This window comes from Passer domesticus, chromosome 16 (genome assembly GCF_036417665.1).
Source record: "Passer domesticus isolate bPasDom1 chromosome 16, bPasDom1.hap1, whole genome shotgun sequence".
Classification (NCBI taxonomy): Eukaryota; Metazoa; Chordata; class Aves; order Passeriformes; family Passeridae; genus Passer; species Passer domesticus.
In genome coordinates, this window is record NC_087489.1 from 12,830,809 (window position 1) to 12,854,148 (window position 23,340).

The 23,340-nt window shown below is 44.6% G+C and overlaps 1 long non-coding RNA gene across 1 annotated transcript in view; it reads right to left on the reverse strand.

Annotated features, from left to right (window-relative positions):
- Positions 1–234: 234 nt before the first annotated feature.
- Positions 235–23,340, reverse strand: part of LOC135282100 (uncharacterized) — a 28,595-nt gene continuing 5,489 nt past the window's right edge. Inside the window, exons 2-6 of the long non-coding RNA XR_010348430.1 lie at positions 14,231–14,362; positions 13,194–13,341; positions 6,905–7,018; positions 872–924; positions 235–646 (exon numbers count right to left, since the gene is read on the reverse strand). This is a non-coding gene — a long non-coding RNA (uncharacterized LOC135282100). The remainder of the gene's footprint in view (positions 647–871; positions 925–6,904; positions 7,019–13,193; positions 13,342–14,230; positions 14,363–23,340) is intronic.

Consider the following 23,340-nt stretch of genomic DNA (forward strand, 5'->3'; position numbering starts at 1 on the left):
GGTGTGGCTTTGGTTTCTCTGAAGGGATCAGCCTTGCCTCCATACAGGTGCCAAAATACATCCTCATCCCTGTCTGGGATCTGGCTCTGCACAAGAGGGGAGGACCTGTGGATGCTCATTCTGGCTGAGAAGAGGCTGTGGAATGCCCTGGTGGCCCCTGTGCCAGGGGACAGCCTGGGCACAGCTTACACCAGCGCCACTGCAAGAGCTCTGCTAAGCCCTGGCCTCGGGAAATCCTGGTTTCCAGGAATAAAAGTCTCTTTCATCTTATGGGCCAGTCCTTCCCCATGGTTTAAAGTGAGAGGACCACATAATCCTGTTTTTCTGTGGGGATGTTTGTAACCCAGGGACAATGTGTAATCCTGCTGCAACCAGTCCAAAACTCCTGGAGGAGAATCAAGGGATGCTGTTATTTGTTATTCCCAAAGGAGAGGCTGGTGAGCAGTGTCCCAGAGAGCTGAGGCAGAGCCTCAACAGCTCCCACTCCTGCTCCTCCTTACATCACCTTTTGTTTCAGAAATCCAGCAGGAATAAATGCTCAGACCCCTTGTTGTTGTGATCTGAATTTCTTCCCCATAGCACAAGTCTTTATCTCTGCTGAACTCCTCCAAACCAAAATTGCTTATTCCAATTGCCAGAGCTAGACCTAAATTAGAGACAGAGACAATTTGGGGCACCAGAATTCCACTCTTGGCTGAGGAATCACTGTGGGTGGAAGGAGGAAGATGCTGCCATTCCTGCCACTCACGGGGACCATCTCACTGGGAAATACCAAAACTTGCTCTGCTGGGGTTAAATCATCTCACCTGTTAGTCTAAATATGCTTTTACTGATTGACTTAACAAACTGCATTGAGCCAAACTGTTCTTACCTCCTGGAGATGTGCCTGGAATGGAATCATTTCACACTGCTCACGGAGTGAGGCTGCAGGAGATGAAGACCCATAATTTTAGTCCAATTTAAGCAGCTTTTAAATGATATGTAAAATAGATATTAATTAATATAATATAATATAATATAATATAATATAATATAATATAATATATATTATTGAACACCATGTAACATTATATTATATTATTATTTATGTTATTATTTATATTACTATATTATATCATATTGTATTATATAATAATAATATATTATTATATTATATTATATTATATCATATTATATTATATTATATTATATTATATTATACTATATTATATTATATATATTATTGAACACCATGTAACATTATATTATATTATATTATTATTTATGTTATTATTTATATTACTATATTATATTATATTGTATTATATAATAATAATATATTATTATATTATTATATTCTATTATATTATATTATTAACATATTATTAACATATTATATATCTTAATTAATAATTGAAGTCCTGGCCAGAACAATTTGTCACCCATGGACAGGAGTAAAGCGCCCTGGAATAGATGAGAATTTTATATTGGGTAAAAGCAATAACTTAAAAAGAAGAGGAAGAGGGCATTAAACGTGCTCTAGAGAGAACGGTACCGGAGGGCCCCCGGCAGCACCGGAGATGCCCCGAGAGCTCCCGACGGTACCGGGATGTCCCGGGAGGTAGCGGGGTGTCCCGGGGGCGGGGTTCCAGGGTGTCCCCATGGTACCGGGCTGATGCCGGGTGCTACAGGGGTGTCCTGGGATGTCCCGGGACAGCGGGAAGGTCCCGGCGGCGATGGAAATGCCCGTCCGCTCTCTGGCGGCCGAGCAGCGGAACGGCAGCGCCGCAGCATCCCCGGGATGGGATCGGAAATCCCGATCAGCGGAGACACGGACACGGGAGCGGCTCCGAAAGGGACCCGCACCGAGATGGAGCTCTTGGCTCCTTGCTCCTGCTCTGCGGGAGCCGCTGGAAAGCCAGGAGCAACTGGGCAGAGCCAGCAGGGTACAAGGCGTTGAGGGGAAGGGTGAGAAATGGGGAGTGCAGGGCACAGAGACAGCAGATCAGCCGCCTCTGCCCTCCCTGCCATGAGCCCTGCTGGAGCACTCCTCCATCCCCTCCCTCAGCCCACACACGCTGCTCTCCGGAAAAACAAAGCTGCAGCAGGTGCTCGCTGAGCTGCCAGGCTGGTGCTGCAGCCGCAGGTCTCTTTTAAATTATATGTAAAATAGATCTTAAGTCACCCACAATGGAAAGGCACCCCAAACCATGCTCTGTGTGGTGGGGCCACTCGAGGAGGTGAGGGTTGGGAGGACAGATCCCAGCACTCAGTGTGAACCAGCTGGGCAGGGTGAGCCCTGCTGCTGGAAGGCAAAACCCCCAGAAAACAGCAGGTGCAGACACTGAGCAGGGCCTGTGCTCTCCCTCTGCCCGGGCCTGAGCCTGGGCTCGCTGCTTTCTGGTCTGGGGCACAAGGCAAAGCAGTGCCCCCAGGGAGGGCACCTGCACCAGCACTGCCACACTGGCAGCTTTCAGCCAAGTGTGTTTGGTACCTTCCCTATAAGAACACTTTCTAGCTACTCCGCTTTGCCAGCCTGAGCTAACCTCTGTGACATTTCTGTACTGCACACAAGCCCGGAGTGCAAACAATGACTGTGCTCCTAACCTGGGCAGGAGCTGCACGTGCCAGTTGTATCCCATGGAAATGCTCCTGCATTGATGGAGGATAGCCAGAAACAATTACAGAACCAAAAAACATACCTAGCCTCACCATAAATGGTCCTGCTTTAACTTAAAAATACATATTTAATCACATTTTAAGTACTGGACTTCTTTTACCTTGCCATCCAGCACAGTGTCTGACATCACTGAGGGCACCAGTCTGGTCCATAGCTCCTCTCCTTTAGGCTGCTTGTCCTTCCAGGTACGTTATGTTTCCATTTACACATCTATCTATCTATCTATCTATCTATCTATCTATCTATCTATCTATCTATATCTATCTATCTATCTATCTATCTATCTATCTAATCCATATCTCAATATCTCGATATATGATTTTTCATTGCTGTCAGCCTTTTTCCCTCCTCCCAGCAGCAAGATCCCCGAGCCACCCCTGAGCTGTGGCTTTGTCCTCACCCCCCTTCCAGTGGGAGCCCACAGACCTTTCCCCTCACTGAAATGCCCTTCCTGGGTGGATATTTTCCCGTGTGTAGGGTGCGGATGCTCCAGATGCCGATCCCGCTTTCCGATGGTTTGGAGCGAGGGGCAGAAGCGGAGCAGCACCGCTGAGCTGTGGGCACTCGGGGAGGATTGTCCTCACCCACCTGTCCCCCCCCTTCAGGGTGACATGTGCTCGATGGACGTAAAAAACTCCCAAAACTGCGTTTTTCCCGAGGTTCGCCGGCAGCCGGCAGCGAGTGCCGCGGGATGCCGGGAGGCGGCGCTGGAGCTGCGCCGGGAGCCGGGAATGGGCTGGGAACGGGCCGGGAATGGGGATGGGAACGGGGCTGGAATGGGGGTGGGAACGGGGCTGGAATGGGGATGGGAACGGGGCTGGAATGGGGATGGGAATGGGCAGGGAATGGGGCTGGGAACGGGGATGGAATGGGGCTGGGATCGGGCCGGGAATGGGGATGGGAACGGGGCTGGGAATAGGGCAGGGAGTGGGCAGGGAATGGGGCTGGGAATGGGTCGGGAATGGGGCTGGGAATGGGGCTAGAATGGGGCTGGAACGGGGCAAGGAATGAGGATGGGAATGGGGCAGGGAACGGGGCTGGAATGGGGCCAGGAATGGGACAGGGAATGGGACTGGAATGGGACGGGAATGGGACGGGAATGGGGCTGGGAATGGGGCAGGGAATGGGGCAGGGAATGGGGCAGGGAATGGGGCAGGGAACGGGGCTGGAAGGCAGATCCCGGTCCCCGTGTGCCGCTGCAGACCGCAGCGAACGGGACACGCAAACACCAACAGCCCAGCGCGGGTGCCAGGCAGGGCCCCCCACGCCCCGTACAGTGAATTGCTGTTGTTATTTTGGAAATTGTTGTTATTTTGGGATGGCAGCTGGCTCCTGGAGCCGCGGTGCCCCCGCCGAGCCGGGCAGTGCCCGGGGGCACGGACCCCCTGTGCTGGCAGTGCCACCCGGGCTCTGAGCACTGCCAGCAGCTGAGGATTCCCCTCCAGGGAGGAGCCCCGGGGATGATCCCCTTCTACACTTTGCTCAAAGGCTTACGTGTCAGAATGAAATAGAAGTTTAATTTCAAAGACAAGCATCTCAAACTTTTCTTGGAGCACCAAAGATCATCCTCAGTGACCCCTGAGCCATCTCAGCATCACTGTGAAAGGATTCTCTGCTGGGTTTTCTCTCTGAGTTTTTTAACAACTGCTTAGCACCTTCTCTGGGAGGAACAGGGCCTTGTTCACCCAGAAATCATTCCTCGGGGTTGGCAATTTTATCATATGAAGAAATACAGATAAATACTTCAGAAGACTTCTTCTGAGTTAATAAAACAATAGGAACAAGGCTGGGTTATGACTCCTGATATCTTCCCAAACACATCCTTTAGAAGAGTAACTGCTATGGTGCTGATTTAGCATTCCCAAATTGTTAACATTTCTATTTTAGCATCACAGAAGCTTAAATGCTGAGCGAGGAGTTCCAGTTACAAAATTCTTTCATACTCCCAGGATTCTTAATTTCTGAAATTGTATTTTATTGCCTTCATTTTGCAAATGGCAAACATACAATGGCTCCCATTATGAAGTTATGCAGTGTCTGAGTTTGCTACACAGAATATTTTGAAATAGTTTTTGGATAGATCTCTTTGAGATCTAGCACATCTCTGATCTACTGCATGACAACTTGCCCTCACCTGTGCACCATCCTGGTCTCTCCATCCCCAACAAACAGCTCCATCCCTTGCAAAACAGCACCACAAATGCCCAGTTTTCCCTCTAAATCTTGCACCTATTTAGAGGAGTTTCCCTTCTCATTTCCAAAGCTCTGCATAACTTTGTTACAGGCTTCCCCTCTCCCTCATGTCCCAGACTTATCCCTGCCTGCTGCTGCTGCCTGTGCTGCATTTCTCCCTGCTTTTACACCATTCCAGTTGCCTGGAATAACCTTCTTATCAAAATGCAACAAGCTGTCTCCAGCTCCTTTACAGACCATATGAACATCCACCTGCTCCCCTGACAGTAACCATATGCCTCTGGATTTGTTCTGGAGCGTGGGAGGCTGCTTTGTGCAATTTGGGCAAGATCCAGCTCCCACTGAAATTAAGGAAAAAAATTCCTATTGATTCCATGGCTCTTGCACCAAAGGCTCAGATTGGAAATTTCATGGGACGCTTTCCTCATGTTTTAATTATTGCAGCACAGTGGGCACATTTGGGATTCTGAATGCCAGCAACGATTATCACTAAATTGTGGTGACATAACACCAGGCAAAGAGGTAAGGCTGGGCTTGCCATCTCAGAAGGGCAGCATAAAATCACTGTTAAGTGATTTTTATAAAACCCCTTCACATGGCAGAGTTTAAAACACAGCACACACAGTGATAGAGACACCTAAAAATCCAGACTCAGCTTGGGGCAAATCCTCCCAAGTGCAGCTCTCCTCGGTGAGCCGAGCACACAAACTATCTCTGTATCAAAAGAACTCTGTCAACACTGTGCAGAATCATAAACATAATAAATCTTGCCAACTCCTCCGTGAATTGGCTATTTATTGCACTCATCTCCGAGGCTTTCTGATGCCGGAGCTGGAGGCTGCAAACATAAATACTGAAATGATGTGTTGCATATGCCGAGGCTTAATTCGCTGTGTTTGATTTGAGGCTTAGTTTTGGAAGCCCCTCAGTGTGTAGCCTGCAGTGCTCAGGCTGAGAGACAACAGAGATAACAGAGCCCAGCAAACCTCGTCAGCCTCCCTGACAGACGCAGGAGTCAGAGTGATGGTGTGAGAGTGGCAGCACAGCCAGGCTGGGAACCTCCACAGCACAACTGGACCAGCATGAAGGGCGGACACAGAAAATCCAACCCAGAGCCACGTCCTGAGAGCAGAGAAGGTGGGCAAAACGTCTCACCCTCACCATCTGCTACTGTGGTGGTGGGAAACCTCCAGTGTGAGTCTGTCTGCCTTGCAGCTGTGGTCAGGACTTTTCTTCAACCCCAACGCCAAACCTGGCACCTGATTTGATGTGCTAAGAACTAGATACAGACAAGCCCTGTTTTTTCACTAAAAATGCCATTTCTGCAATTTCAAACAAATGAAGTCTTGCCCAGATGAGTGTCCCCCACCCAGGGGGATAATTCCCTGCTCCTGGAGGTCAGTGATTAGAGCAGGCACAAGGCAGGGGCAGATCCAGCTGGGTGGATGTAGAAATCCACCTTTTATCATCTCCCCTGATTCAGTGACCATTTCAGGAAGTGTTTTAGTGGAACAGTTCCAACAGGAGCTGTTGGGACTCCTGGGAAAGACAGAAATAACCTGATGACAAAGGTGGCTTCTGAGGTCCAGGATCTTGCTTGCTCATTAATTTGTTTCCAAAAGAGAACAGAGAGATGGAGCTGAATGCAGCTTCCCAGTGTCTCTCTTACCCTGAATTTTGGAGCAGACAAGAACCCATTGGCACCTCCAGCTGCAGGTCAGTGATTCCTGAGGCTGGGCTCACATTTTGGCCATTTCTTTTCTTACAGAAGATTCTGCATGACAATTCTTGTCTGAAAGAGCTAACAAATTTCAGCAAGAACAGGAATGCCAAATTTCTGCTTCCAGCGAGAAAATAAATGTATTTACCCTGGTTTTATCTGAAAAAGCCCTTCTTTCTCCTTCCTTTCCTCACACATTTTAATTGCTGCTTGGAACCTGAATAAAATACTATAAAACTGAAGCAATATTTCCTTATATATCTTATAATGCCCACAGGAATTCAAAGAAGGACTTTGCATGAAGTCTCTTGCACAGTTTTGTGTCTACTTACATGATGCATCCAACTGGAAGTTAAATGCCAGCTGAGGAAATGGAGAAGGATGCTGCAAGTTGAACTTGTCCTTATAACCCTGGGATGCAGGAAGTGATGGTCTGTCTGATAACCCTGAAAGAAGAACAGATAAATTCATGCAGCATTCTGGGGGGAATGGTCTGCACGCCTCTTGCAGTGGTGTTCTTTTCATGTGAAATTCTTCCCTGCTTTCTGCTGCTGCTGTCTGGCACCTCCTGTGTTTGAAGGATAGGGAGAGTTTTTAGGAAAGCAGAGGGAGGTTGCTTGAATGAGGCACAGGGTGTTCAAGCTGCCCAATTTTAACAAAAATCACTCATGATTTTGGGTGCTGGATCTGACACATCCAAAAGAGGCTGCATGTGCAGTAAGGTAAAGACAGGATGCACTCTTTTGGACAAGACAAGAAGTGATTTCAACTTTGATGGCAACTGAAATAAACCTGACAGCACATTTAAACATTCTGTTAATTTAGAAGAGAAAAAAAGGCAAAATCAAAATCCACTTTAGTGATTTTTTCCCTGGGCACGAGGGAGAACCAAACCCTCCCACCAAGGCTGAAGCTGAGCTGTGTGATGGTGAAACCTTCACCTCTACCAGTCAGCCACCACTGCCTTGGGCTGAACAAATCATTACTGGCTCAACTTCTGCAGCCCATCCATGGGAAATTATTGACTGCACCAAAAACATCAGTGAGGCAGATTCATGTCCAGGGCTGGCTTTTCCTCTGGATCAGTCCTGCTCCCCATCCCATTCACTCAGCACATCAAAAATTGCAAAATTATTCACTATATATATAGATTAACATACATATAGGAACCTCCCCTCTAGCTGCAATAAAATGGTTAAACAGAATTTAAACTGTCATTAGCATACCATGAGATGCTCTATTAAAACCTGGAAAAGGATGTATAATACCTCAGATACACTTTTATTAGATTTTTTGAGTGAAATACTGCATCCCTGTTGTTTCCAAATCAGAACAAATTAAGATGTTTGTTTTACATTATTGGTGTAATTGGTAACTTAAAATACAGCCTAGTGCAGGATTATCTACTTTTTATCTCAGGCAATTTCCATATTACAAGAACACAGTCTGTAGTTTACCTTTTCATAAAATCATTCATTACCTCCTGATCTACATTAGGTCTTTCTAAAAGTTCAAAATACTGGTTCTAAAATAATGAACCTTCCAAAGATTTTTTTGTAATCAGTTCAATTCCACCTATGGACACAGCAGAGGGCTGGGAGCTAATCTCCTTGCCACTACTGTTTCCCTTTTTTGTTTTCTTTTTCCCTGCTTAAACTCCTGACAGCCAAAGGGCTGTTCCTGAGCTCAGACCACACGAGGAAACATCAGCTCCAAGGAGGATTTTCAAACAGAGGAATTGTCTTCCTGTGTCCAAAGTCAGATCTGTGAGGACACGTTCACACTCAGAAGAGGCACATCCTCCCTCTCCCGGCCCAGAGAACACACACAGCATCTAAATCTCCCACTCTGAACTCTGGTTTAGGATTCATTCAGTGCCTCCAAGTAAGACATCAGTGTTATTTTATCAACAAACCTCACCAAAGGTCCCCTACAGAGCTGTTACAGAGGGACGGGGGATGGATTTTACACGAACACACCGAAAGCTCTGCAGCTTCGCCTCGTTCAGCTCTGCCTATTCCCACTGTCTGAGGTTGGGTGGCAAAGGGAATGCAGTTAACAAGAAGAAGACGACATTAAACATCAAACATCCCTTTGCTTCTGACAATTAATTGAGAAGAAAACCTCATAATCAGTTGCAGACTCTCTGTGCGTCGTGAGCGTGACTCCGCTCAATTTCCGCGGTCCAGAGCGAGGGCTTGGTTCTCATCTTTGTGAGGATGGGGAGGCAGCAGACAGAGCTGAGGGGTTAAAGGTGGCAGCAGGAGGTCACCAAGGGTGCCACTGTCTCTGAGTTAGCCATAAATAACAGGAACCAGTGTGGTCTTTGGTTTATAGTGCAGCTTTAAACCCTGGCTGTCAGGGAGATGCCCCGCACCACGGCAGGGCTGACGGGGCTGATGGGAGCAGGACACATCCCAAAAAAGGGCTGCCCAGGGAAATTTGGCTGTCCTTTGGAAGTGTTCAAGGTCATGTTGGACAGGGCATTGAGCAACCTGGCCTAGCAAAGCTGCCCCTCAGTCTGTAGGTTATGTTTGCTTTCACCTGAAAGCAAAAAATCTTACAAGGAAGCATGCAATGCTCTAATCTCTTAGGACAGCACTTGCATAAAAGCAAGTGTTTATATAAATGATGCCACTCACTTCAGGCTGATTTTAATCATCAAAGGAGAAAAAGCACATTTTGTTTGGTCTTTTACTAGTCAAAAATGGCTGGTATTTAATAAGCCCTGGAGCCAGATCTCAGTAGGACAGGCTTTTTATGGGCCAGAGGCACCTACTACACTGTCCTTTGCACACACAGCCACTGACCTGTGTCCAGCTGATTTGAATTTACTTCCTAAATCTGATGCTTCACCCAGTTAGATCAAAACAAAAAGAAAAAAAAGAGAGAAACATGGCATTTCTAGACCACAGTTCTTGGTGTCACTACACATTACTGATAATTTAGGAATGCTACAGAACATCTCAAGTTTAAAGTACTTTCATGGTTCCAACGGAGAGCTAAAACAGATGGGGTTTCAGCATGACCTTTCAACCTACCAGACACTGTTGACCCAGATTATAGTTCAACAAAGCTGCTCCTGGATTCATGTTACATTTTGGGAGAAACACCAGGGTTACAGTGAGAATGGATATGCTGCCCAGAGGCAGCTCGGGTGGCAGCTCAGGTAGCCACGGGATGGGAATGGTGTGTCAGTCCTACTCCCTGTGCAGATATCTTTATATCTCTTTTGGAGAGAGCCTCTGCTCTCTGCCACAAAACGCTGAGAAAATAATTCAGGAATGGGAGAAAGAACAGTGATTTTACTGGGAAGTCAAAGAGAGAATAGAAAATGAGTAAAAAGGGCAAAGCCCTGCAGTTGAAAACACTCTTTTTCCAAGCTCAGGCTTCACACCAGAAAGCTGGAGCTGAAGATCTGGTGGTGCTCAAAGACAGCAGGTTTTACCACAGAGGTGGCTGCACCCCAGCCCTGGGGAGGGATTGCTGGTCCTGCCCTCCCAGGATCCCCTGGACTCATCTCTCTGAGCTCAGCCATTGGGAACTGGAGGGGCACCATAAACCACCAAGCAAGCACTGTGGCTTCCTTTTGCAGCTGAGGGAGTTCCTGTCAATGTGCTATTATTTTAGACATTGCAGCACTAAAAATAGTGCCTGTATTTTTTTTTAGCAAGCTTGTTGTTTTCAGGAGCTCTGAAAATATAAAGGGTTCCATAAGTGCTCAGAACAAGCTTGTGAAATAGCTGGAATACAAAACCACTTGAAAATGCTGTTTGTTACATTTCCCTATGAGCTCAACAATGAGATTATGCCATGCAGACCATTTTGCTGAAACTCTGGGCTCTTTACTTAAAATTTATTTTACTGTAAGAAAATCTGGGATGTCTACCTAGTTTTTCTCTATTTCATATGACAGCAAAAAACCTGCATTCTCACAAAATGTTCCCAAAATGCTACCACTATGCCAAAAGCCTCTTCAATCTCCTTGCCCCCATGACAAAACGTTGATGATCCAGACCTTAATGATGTCTGCTTGTAACACCACCACCCAACAAACAAACCTTGTGTCCTTCAAGTGGAGATCAGCTGCACGAGAAGGACCAGGCTGCCTTAATCCTCAAAAGACTGACATCTGTCCTAATTGTGAAATCCAAACAGCCTTTTTAAAGCAGCTTTTGAAGGTGCTGCCCACGTGTGCTGGTGTTTGTTGGAGCTCTGCTGGAGCCTTTGCCCTGACAGCAGCAGAGCCCCTGTGGGGGCAGTGCCCCTTCCCTGCTGTCCAGCACAAAGACCTTGGGATAAAACCCGAGGTAGCAGAGGGGAATTTCCTAATGCATCATCCCAGCATTGCTGGATGCTGAACAAGTAGCAGCTTATCACCAGGTCACTGCTCTGGAGCTGAAATGGATGGTGATGTGCTGGTAACTTGCCAACATTTGGCGTTGCAACATTTTTACAGATTATCCCCTATGATAAAGGCTCTGCATTTAATGAGTTTTGCCAGCTCAGTTATGGTTTGCACATGGTGCAAAGTGAGTTTTGGCTGGACTTAGCAGTCTCTTTTATCCAAATTTTCAAAGTGACTCGTCCATATTAGCCAGGTCTCAGAGCTGCCTTGTGAAATACCTCTTTAAGCCCCCTAGGAGCATCAGGAGGGGATGTGGGGATCCCAGCTGAAGGTCTGGAGCAGTCCCTGGCAGTGACAGCTGCCCTGCCTGGTGGGGAGCATGGGAATGCTGTTGGGTGACTTTAATTTGCTGAATTTTGAACCCAAGTTTCAGAGTGTCCCCTAGCAGGAGTTCTATAGATTAAATACAGAACACCTTAAAAATAATCTCATTCTCCTTACTCTGAATCTGCCACCTGATCATTTAATTTTTATACCCTTTTGTTGTTTCCTTAAAAGAGACATCCAAGAACAAAAAAACCCAACTTTTTAGGACTGACTCAAAAGAGTCTGACACCCAATACTCACTCTGGATTTATCTGAGCTATACCTTCCTGCTTTGACCAACACACACCTGCACAGAAATCAGATCTTACATGGCAAAGCAATAATCTACTCAAGTTGTAGACATGAATTAATAAAGCTGACACTAATTGCTAGATTTGTTGCTTCTCCAGGCCTACACTGCCCTGTTGCCAGGGGACATGGAAGGATGGGGAGAGGCAGAGATCAGCACCCAAAAATAGAAGAAGTTTGTATTTAGATGACTGTGAATATGCACAGGTACTCCTTGCTCATCTTCCTTCATCACTTATTTTCTGGCTTTAATTACTTTAAAAACCCTCATTTTAAAAGACCATTAATTTCAAAGACCATTATTTTTTAATCAATCTTTTTCTCCCACCCCCAAACTCAGGTTTAACGTTACAGCAACGGCTGCAAGTCCAGAGGAGACAGATTTTCTGTCCCCACCCATGAAGAACAGTTGATTCACTCCCAGCCTTGCCAAGGCCATATGCAAATTGTGCTAATAGGAGCAGCTGCTGGCTGCACAGCCCAGGGGATAAACACAAGTTATGTTCATGCTGCTGCCCCAGCTCCCATCCCCAGCATCACGCTTGGCTGGATGGAAAGCCCTGTCCCTGTGAGCTCTCTGCAGCCCTGGCAGGTAGCTGTGGGAGAGATGCTGAGCTGGGGATGCAGCTCAGGCAGAGCAGGGAAGCCTGAGCAGGAAAATGTGTAGGGAAATGTGTAGGGAAATGTGTCTGGGCTGTCCCACAGCAAACTGGCACTGTCCTGGGGGGGCCGTGCCAGGCTGCAGCACATTAAGGTTTGGCCTGGGCTTTCTGTGCCTCCATCTGGATTTCATCCTCCTGAGCCCCACGAGTGGATGTTATTTGTATATATTCTGCAACTGACAGGATGTTTTGTAGAGTTGTGGGGTAAGCACAGGGAGGATACCTGGTGAAACTGTTCTGTGTAAAACACAAACGACAGACTTTCTGCTTTGCTCTTTTAAAGCTCATCTGGCACAAATATCTGGGTGAAGCCAAGGCAGGGAAAAACTAAGGCAAGGCTGCTGAAAAATGGGAAAGCCTGGATGAGCTGAAGGTCCACTTCCCATTTTTCCTCTTCCAAGAGCCCTCTGTCCCTGCTGCTGCTGCCCCCCAGAACTCCAGGGCACGAGCCCAGATTGTCTCTTTTAAACAGTGATCTGTTTTTAAGAAATCCTCTTAAAAATCCCGTATTTGGAAATTGTCTTAGTGCTTCTGAGTTCCTTTGGTGGAAATCAAATGCCCCTGCTTTGTTAGCAGGGTTAGGATGTCAGGCAGCAAAGACTGATTCCATTTTGTCATTTAGAAAGTGTATTAATAAGTGTAATTAGAAGGCATTAAGATGGCCTTTATCATCCCAGGGACATCACTGCACTGCCTTCTGCTTCTGTCCTGTTCTCAATCTTAAACTGGTTATCCATGCTCCTCATTACTTAAATAAGTCTGGATTTTTGTAACATGTTTTGCTGTGGTCACTTTATCCTTTGGTTTATTTATTTACTTGAATCAGAAACCAGAGCCAGATCAGCCTCCTGTGCCCTCTGATCTCTTGTTTGCTCACACAGCCCACGAAGCAAAGGCAGCCCAACAGAACAGGTTTGAGAGCATCCCATGCTGTACCTGTGCACATTCCCAGAGCTTCTCCTGGATGCACTCCTGGAGGAGACAGGAATGTCCATCCTGTGGGCTGCAGCTTCCCAGCTCAGGTAGGAAACCCACATTGTCCCAGCCCACGTGGATCCTGGTGGAGCTTTGGAGCAGTCTTCCCCTGTAGTGGTTAAAAAAAATCAAATATGAGAGAGAGATTTCCTGTGATTTTCAAGATTTCAGAGCTACTTCAAGGAACAGGGCTTCAATGATTGTGTAACATACAGCTGGAGTAAGGGTGAGGCTGAATTTATTGGAAAATAAATAAACTCTTTTTAGCTCTGGAGATAAAATTTAAAAAAGGAAACATGTCCTCCTACTTTTCCTTTCTCCCTGGATCACATAGATTTGGGGGAAGAATATTATCAGTGTGAGACACAGTGAGTAGTGAATACACAAATGTTCAGAATGGACAGTTTATTTAGGGATAATCTCTCCTGCTCAAACCCCATCATTCTGCTGCCTGAGTAATGGTTTGCAACCATGTGTCCAGTAGTTTCCACATTTGAGGCTGAATTTAATATTCCACTTTGGGTGCAATTTTTAGTTCCCTTGAATGCTTGAAAGGAGAAAAAACATTCAACTTTTTTTTCCTCCTCAAAATTCCTGCCTTTGGCTCATTTTAGGACTCTTCTGACCATCACTCTGGACTTCACCTGAGTCTCAGGACACCAGAGTTCTGCCCAATTTCAGATTTTATGATAAAAATTTTACCAGATTTACCTTCAACTTCAGAAGATGCAAACCATTTCTACTCCCAATTTAGTGAACAGCCATCAGCCAAAGAAACCCTCTTCCCACCTCCAGAAATTACATTGTTTAAATGGAAAAACCCCTGGTTTTAATTAATAATGGAGCATGAAACACATATAATTTACAGCAAGGGCCCTGGAGAAAAACTCTACTGCTGTCAAATTACTTCAGCAAAATGATCCATAGAATCAAAATTCCAGTCACAGCAACTTGAGCTAGACTGCAATCAGGGAAAAAAAATGGCTCCACCTACTCACCAGTGAAAACAATACATCCCCTGAAAGAAATCCTCCAACTTTCAGTCCTTCTGGGTCTTGTGCAATAGTTTGTGGCTTTTCCTAGCACTGTTTTTATGATGTTGACAATCAGATTTTCAAGTGACATCAATACTGGTGGGACAAAACCAGAAACAAAATGAACTGGTTAGAGCATAGATGTTCTGGAAAGTCAAAGCAGATAATAAATTTTTAAATGCACTTAAAAAACCTCATAGTGGATCTTAATTCAGAGCCTGCCTTTTTTATGGCAAAGGCAAATCATCAGCAGCTTGTGTTCAAACTTCTGTCTGTATTTCCCTTCCAAACACTCCAGGAGTGTAGGTAACAAAATAAAGTGTGGCCACACACAAGACAAATGCCATCTTAACTGGACCAAAGTGCCTTAATGTCTTCTAGCTCAATACCAGCAAAAGTCCACCAAAAAATAACCTCATAATTCACCATCCAAACGTCAGCCCTTCCCTTAGCACGAATCAGAGACTCCTATAATTGCTCCCAAGTGGCAAAACCACAAGCATGGAATGAAATGAACCATGATAAGAGTCTCTCATACTAAAAGCATCATAAAAGCCTGAGCACAAAGCCTAGCAAGAAATGCCCTTCTCCACATGGCCCAGCTCCACCCGCACTGGAATTCAGCCGCTCCGTGACAATACCCCAGACATGGCATTAACACTTCTGAAAGCTCTGAGGGATCAAAGGTTGCCCCCTTCACAAGTTTTTTCATACCGAGGACATGATGAAGTAGTCTGGCTCCAGCTGGAAAAATAGTTCAGATGGCACCCGAGGGGCTGGGGTGAGAGGAGTTGGTGGAGAGCTGGCACCGAGGTTGGCACCAGCCCCCTCTGCCCTCATGCAGAGCATGCCTCTGCTTTCCAGCCTCGGCCTCTGGTGCTAAAGCTGCAGAGGGATTTTGTGGATGAAGCCACAAACATGGGGAAAACTGTTTTTGCTGTGGAGTTAACTCGGACAGCAGAAACCCAACGAGGAGCTTGTTGAGGACCACGGAGCTGCAGCAGAAGAGGCAGCTCGGAGGCATCCAGGCTGGCCCGGGCGAGGGGAGGGCAGCATCCTCCCTGGGACTGACACAAAGTCAGCCTGGAAGCTGTGCAGACAGACAGTGATGTTTTTATAGGTGACACATCCAGAGCTAGTGCAGCTTCTCTGTTCCTGTGACAAAACGGGCTTGTCACCGCTCTGTCTGTGCTGGGGTGCGAGGAGAGCTCTGCTGCTGCCTCCAGCTGCTGGGAGCTGCATTCCCATCCTCCCTGCGCTGGGAATTAGGTACTCAGCACAGCATTCGCAAGACCCCAAATGACTCAGCCATCAAAGCCGTGTTTGCAGTGATTTTTCATGAGTTTCAAAGAGCCTTCTGACAACATGTGCCTAATTCCTTTAGGCGCTATCAAAAATGCTGCCTACCCTGGGGATGGCTGACTAAACAGAAGTCTGAACATTCATGTCATAAATATCTGGAGACAAGCCTGTTGATTCAGTGAAATGTGTGGTTGGCTCCTATTGTAAGTGCATTCACAGAAAACCTCACAGTGTGCTGCCGCTTGGGATTACTTGTGAGCAAAATAAATGACAAACATTTTGGGGGGTTTCTTAAATAACATTTTGATACATTACAAAGTGGCTTTTCTTTTAATTTTACACCACATCGTTTAGGATGACATGAAGCAACATAATTTGCTGAGACAAGATACATACAAATAAATAAATAAAAAGGGATTAAAAGGAAAGCCGGTCCTGAAAGTCTGTGAGTTGGAAAAGGCTGTAATTTAAACCAGAAGGGTCTGGATTAGATTATCCTGACAAGCTAAAAGGAGGCAAAATTGTGCTGTGCATTTATAAAGCAGAAATGAAATGGAGGGGCAGCAATGGCTTCAAAGTGAAAGGGTAACTTACAAAACCATCTAATTCCAGATCTGAACCCACATCTGATAATGTCTGGTAGCTCCAAGCAAACCATGGACCTTCAGAATTCAGAGTCAGTGATGGGCCAGGCCATGGACCAGCAGGACAACCCTATCTCTCTGCAGGAGACTCAAACCATTATCCAGCAGATCATATTATTCCCATGGAATAATGTCTTGGACATTGGGAGAAAAACACAGCCATCGACCACCTTTAGGAAATTCAAACATCTCCAAATTCCACAATTGCCTCCACTGTAACTGGAAAGCCACGTCAGTGATGGGACAGATTTACTGAAGCAAAAACACAAACCAGCATCTGTGACACCAAATGGTCAATCAGAAACAAAACCAGCTCAGAGGATTGAGCTCTAGCAAAGAGCAAAGTCAAGCATTACCAACCAGAGCAAGGCAGACCCAGCTGCTGTGACAGCTCAAGAAACACCTTGTTTTACAGAGTGCCAAATTCCAGAGCCTCAGCTGAAGGCTGTGGGCAGAGGTTGAACCAGAGAACTTCACACCCCCCTCAGCTGTACTAGCTGGGATCTGCATCCCAATTTTTTTTTCCTAAAATTTTCCAAAATTTTACCATGGCAAATAGAAGTGTCACTGGAACAAATATTTTACAAGGAAAATTACACATTTCTCATGGTCAGTATTTTCCACTAGAAACCTTTTCATTTAATAATAAAATTAATTATAATATGGATTTTGTGGAGTAATTTGAAGAAAAAGAGCATTATTAAAACAATACTCATCTAATACAAATAATTACTATAATAAAACTTCAAAGAATAGATGATCATATTTACATTATTCTGTACTTTATGTCTGAAGGTATCCTATACAAATTTGAAAAAGAAGGTACTAGAAAATTACAGCAACTTCTGGATCTTAGCAACTCTGTTAACCTCTCTGGGTTAAGTGTCAGATTAAATATAAATCTTTAACTTCTCAGAGGCCTAAAAGTGTAAAGACCCAGTTTTTCACAATGACACCCTCCTTGCATTTGTATAATCTGGGTTTATGGAGAAATGGCAGCAGAATCCTGGCACTGGCACTTTAACCAGGAGAGCATAAATACAACCATGCCAAAAGCCATCCCTGTGCTGGGAACAGTCACAAATCCAACCTCTTGGGCAACACTTCAGCAAATTCAGCCCCAGCTCTTCTCCCAGTCAGAGGAGAGAGTCCCCGCCTGTCTATTCTCAGGCAAGTAGAAATGTAGCTCCTACTGGCTGAGGTTTTAATGTCATATTCTTGATAATCTCATACACTGAGCATGAGATTCAGCCTCCTGCCCCAAGCCCTTCAGCTCATGCAATGCCTCTCTTTACAGCTTGCTTACAGATATATTTCAATTGGCAATATTCGAAATTTCCAAATGGAAAATAGCTCCTGGTGTGTGAATATGGCCAAATCACAGGATGATTTTATTCCCACCAGTTGTTGCCACGCAGTATGAAATTACAGCTTGTATTACTCCATACCATGGCTTGCAGAAATTTGGACCAAAACTTTAAAAATATTAATGTGTATGCAAATGGAGTCTTGCACATAAATCAAGCACACACACTTAATAATCTGGTGCTTTGGCTTTATGAAATGATAGATCAAAGCAGAACAAATGAGAAGATGGAGCCCAAATTAACACATTAACTGAAACAGAGCCCTCTCAGATCCTGGAAACCACTCTCTGTCTGGGTGTCACATATCCAATTACATTCCTCGTAACTCAAATGACAGAACAGACTGAGAGAAGCGAGGATGCCTATTCCTACTCATCACCAGCTACTCATAGTAATTTTTTTCAGAGTACTAGTAATTATCCTTAAAGGAGAACAATTAAAATCCAGTGTAATTGGAAGTCTGGTTATGATTACGGATGAGTCAAAGTGCTTTGGAAAACGAACACAGAACTGTTTGGAGCTCCATTGGTATTTTATTAATCATGTCATTAAAATGGATACATAAAGTGTGTGTAGCTATACGGTGGGATTTTCAAAAGCTCTCAGCACCAGCCACACTCTGCTCCTAGTAAAGTTGGCAGGAATTTTATTCCTTGAGTGTAATGGGAGCAGAGTTACGCCAGAACAGGGCATCCAAACCTTATTGTTCACAAGCAGCCAATTCTCTCAGCATTTCTTTAATACTTTCTGGTGATCCCATAATCCTGACATTATTTCCCTGCCCCAGTGGCAGCCCCAGGACTGGAGGTGCTGCAATACCTTGAGCCTGGGGAAATATGGGGCAGAAATCTCCCTTTCCTCCCCTCAAGGATGAGAACTGGTAGGAGCTTTGAGGATGGGGGGATTAGGCCAGAGTTTGCTGCTGGGGGCAGAGTGCACAGACTTGGCCTTACAGATCTCAAGAGTAACACAGCAATTGGGAGCAGATGGTTGGCATCAGAGAGCAGCTTAAAGAGACAGCACTGAGAGTGGAGAGCTGAAAAATAACATAACAGCAGATTTATTTGTGGTCTCTAGCCCAGGGCTGTCTAAGAAATATAAGCAGTGGTTGGTACTTTCTGCTCGTCACAGCTAACGTGGGACCTTGAACCAAACAGATTTTGGCTTTCTGTTTTGCAAAACCAAAGTCTGATCTGGTAAGAATAAGTCTAAACAAAGCATGACCCCCCTCACACTGCTCCTCTGATGTGGCTCCTTCAAGCACCAAAACTCCAGAGCAGGTCCTTAAGGAAGAGGGGGAACGTACCTCAAAAACACAAAGCTCCAGACTTGAACTCTTTCCAGGATTTTGCCCATGAATCTGTTTGCTGGCACTGGAAGCATGGACTGAACCATGTTGGAAAGAAGGACAATCATTTGTGCAAATCAAAGGTCAAGGATAAGCAGTGGGAATGCAGGAGTAGCTGTCTGCTCTGGCCACTGCTTCAGCCAGCTCTGGAGAAATCTCTCTGCAGGCATGGACAGCCTGGGAAGACACCTCACAACACAGATACTTGAAAGCTATGACTATAAATTCTGCCATTTGTTTTGTGCAACAAAAGCTTCATTTTAGGAACCCACCTACTGAGATATGATTTATACCAGTCATACAAATGGCATTTAAAAGGTATCAAAGCTCTCTGACAAAATCCAAAGAATACACTGAAATGCTCTTCTAACAATTGAGAGGATTCCCTGCATGAGATGCTAAGATCTAAATTTTCATTTTGTAATTAAAAGGGGAAAAAAAATCTGCTTGTAATCCTCTTGAAAAGTGATCCCCTTGGACTGAACAGTCTTAATGCTTTACATCTGAAGGAAGCAAGGTAAGGCAGTACTACACTGCATTTTGTTCTATCTGAGGGAAGCTGGAAATAATCTGGAGGAAAGATTATTTCCAACTTTCCAGCTCTTTTTCTATAATTAACAGGATGTAAGACATAACAAACAGAGGCTGAAGAAAACCACAAACTCTCCATATGGGGTTCAGTTCCTGTTTACAAGTATCCTGTTTACAGCATAGCCTTTGATGGTCAGATAATCAGGCCTCTCATGTTCCCAGAATGACCACACTTATTCTGTACTTATTTAAGGCTGGGAAGACTTTTTAATAAAAAAATATGTCAAGGAAACAAAGCAGAGAGATTATAACAATATGCATCACTACGGAAATACCAGACTCATTGTTATAGAATACAAAATTACCAAATACCCTTTTGTGTGAAAACAGAAGGATTATGTGAGTTGCTAGTTCAAAAGGAGGCAAGGAACAAAGTCCTTTCCCTCTTGCTGCTGCCCTGGTCCCCGTCTGGGTCATGTCACTCAGGTGAGGAAGGAGAAATTCCCATTTCCCAGGACAGTTCCACTGCTGGCCAAGGGCTTCCTTGGGCAGGGGGAAGATGCTGCTTCCCACCCTGCCCTCCTCAGCTCCAGGCACAAGGAGGAAAAGGAAAAGCTCTGGCTGCTGCTTTGCTCCTCTTTAACACAGGGGCCAGTTCAGAGCATGGCCCAGTCCAGCACAGGCTGGAGGTAAACCTGAATGGCACCAGCACAAACAAAACCAAACCATTCTTATCCTGGGCAGAAGCAATTCCCACCTTGTTGTGCCCAGCTCTCTTTTGGCTGAAGAGTGAGGTGCATACAGAACCTGTCCCAGATAACAAAAATTTTGCAGTATCAGCTCCTCCTGTGATATTCCTGGGCCCCTGGGCATAAAGTTTGGCTTTGGAGACCTTTTCCAGTTGTGACCTGGATGGACCACAGCTCTAGGGACAGTTCTGAACTTGGGAAATCCACAGCAGCCTGGGGTCACAATGACAGTTTTGGTACTTCTTGCTATGATGTCATCTTCCACTGCCTTCTCCACAAAAGAATAAACCCTCCTCTCTAGACAGCTTCCTCCCTTTTCTTTGTAACACACAACTTTTAGAAGCTTCATTCAACTTGGCACCGGCCAAATTTTTGTCATGTTTTGTCACAGATTCAACACCACTAATTTAATTTCAAACTTTTTTTGACACTTCTGGTTGTGTACACAGTGTACAGAATGTACAAAAATAGGAATTTATATTTTTTTAGTTGAAAGGAGGGTTTAGGAGTAGAGAGGCCTGCTGTAGGAGAGTTTCCTATTTTCATTTCTTCTTTTGAACTTGTGTTATGAGAGCAATAATTTAGAGAAATTACATTTGGCAATCAAGGTTTTCTCATCACTTTGCATGTGCTAAGAAAAGTTGCAAGTGTTTAAGTAAATAAAATTAAGAATGATTACTAGATAGTCGCTGAGAAAACATTGTATGACAGCTTTTATCTCTAAGAGAACTAAGGTTTTGTTATAAATAAAACTGCTGAAATTATGCATTGCAAACAAATAAGGTTTTGCTTATTTAGATTTTTCTTCTGATAATTTTTTTTTCATAAATACCTTTTCATTTTGCTTTTAAATATGTTCAGAGTTTAAAATGGTTTACATCCTAATCCACATTGCTATTCCAGATTTACTGATGTCATCTATTTGCTTTCTACATTGAATGTAAAAAAGGACAGCTCATCAGAAAGTCAGGGGAATTAATCTATTGAGATAATCTGAAAGTCTAACCCTTACAGGATTCTGCCTGTATCAGCTAAAATCAGGTGAATTTACAGGCTATCATTCTTCCAGCCCATTAGTAACACTCTTTGGATTCATTTATTTATTTATTCTCCCCAAAGAGCATCACTCATATCTTATGAAAGCAGAGGAAAGTCCCCGTGACTCATAGAAACACCTTAATTAGTGCAGTTGGAGAGGAGTGCTGGTCAGGATACACTTCCTTGGGGACATGGGCTCCTGGGAAAATGGCCAGTGTTTAAAAATTTCTTGGAAAAAGATGGAAAACAGATGGAAACTTTTTCAACACTACTGTTTTGGTATGTAAATTATTTCAGTGCTCCTGAAGAGGTTGAGATTAAAAACTTCAGAACATAGTTAATTAACGGTGATAATCTTAATATAGTTTGCACCATAAATATACCTGGCCTTTAACCCAAGAATAAAAGAGATGTTGGAGGGGTATCATGGGTGTGGGAGATTTTGATCTTGTTTAGCCTGAGGTTTATCTCAAGAACTGTCTTGGGCCAAGATCTCCTTTCACTGTCTCCTGGTTCATACCACTATAAACGAGGCAAGAATCTGGCCTAAAAATTTTATCAGGTTTAATATCATCATAATTACAAACAGCCCATTACTCTCAGTAATTACACCACAGAGATGGGAGTTTAACTCCATCCTTACTCAGAGATGTTACACTTCCAGGTGATGCCTGTGGCACAGCCATATGTTCATCATATATTCCACCCAATATTCCTTAGGGCAAAGGTGACTTTAAGTCATGTTGAGGACAACCCTTTGGAGCAGAGCCCCTTTAGACAAGGACTTGGAAAAGTAATTTTTCACGAAGAATTAATAAAGCTGGTTTTGAGAGCTCTCCATACCTGAGAGCCAGGAAGCTCCATAAGCAAATAACATTCCCAAGGGCTTTGCAGCCTGCAGGAAAATAATTTAATTTCAGTCAATTGCTCCCTAACCATGAGAAAGTCTTAATGATGTGTTGGTCAAACACTGTCACCAGTTCAGCACAAGGTTTGATAGGTCAAACACAGGCAGAATTTCATAAACCTGGCTCGGGGCTCAGTGCCACATCCATTACTCAGGTGCTGCTCACAGCACCTCAGTATTGTTCATCAAGGTCAAATGAGTCACTTGGCACCTCTGCAAGACAGCAGGAGATGGAACAATGGAGGCCAGTCCCAACTCCCTTGATGCAAGCAGATAAAGGTACTTTCTGCACCACAAACACACCACAGCTGAGAAACCTCTTACCAGGCTGTGAGTTGCTATGAAAATACAGTTCTTTCTGGGGTATTTTATTCTGGGCCACTGGAATACCGAAGATCTCTCAATATTTTTATGGGACAAACAATTTGACTTTGCTGTTCTGAACTTTGTAGAATCCATCTTACAAGTTCAGCCATCTGCCTGCCACGGGCCATGAGCAGCTGCCTTTTAGCAGAAAGTGAGGATTGGTCATTGTTTTATTATTACTGAACACCCTTTATGTTGATAATAAATCACTTTAACAACCTTGTCCCTGCAAGGCTCCGACAAACCCGCTATTGCACAAGCCCACGGTCCACCCTCCCAATCCAAGAGTTTTGGGGACACCACTGCCCCAATTTCAGCTCACTGTGCTATCCACATCCTTTGACAACACAATCCCCTGGCCAGGAGCTTCTGGGAAGTGCAAAAACCTCCTCAATGCTCATTTCCTGAGGTCCAAAAGGCCAGGTCTTCAGCTGAGATATTCACCAAGGAGCCATGGTTTTCTCAGTAGAACTGCTCTCCAAGAAATCCCTCTCATCGTGCCTTGCTGAGAAGATTTTTCTATTCTCTTCAGTTATCAAAGAAGAATAAATATTAAGTAGAATTGGTCAATAGTTTTTAATGTGGTTTCTTTTTATTGCTGGATTATGCTGCATTGCCCAAACAGATATAGTTGGGAGGGGTGGGATGGCTTCAGTAGATTTTTTTCATTTCAATTATTCTTCTAAAAACAATGGCTTTGAAATGGTCAAAGAAGCTTTCTTTGACATTTTCAGAACTAAATAAAATCTTCTTCTTTTGAAGCAGCTTTTAATTTTCAAATGTAAGTTGACTTATCACCAAAAAAATCTAAAGACAGAGATG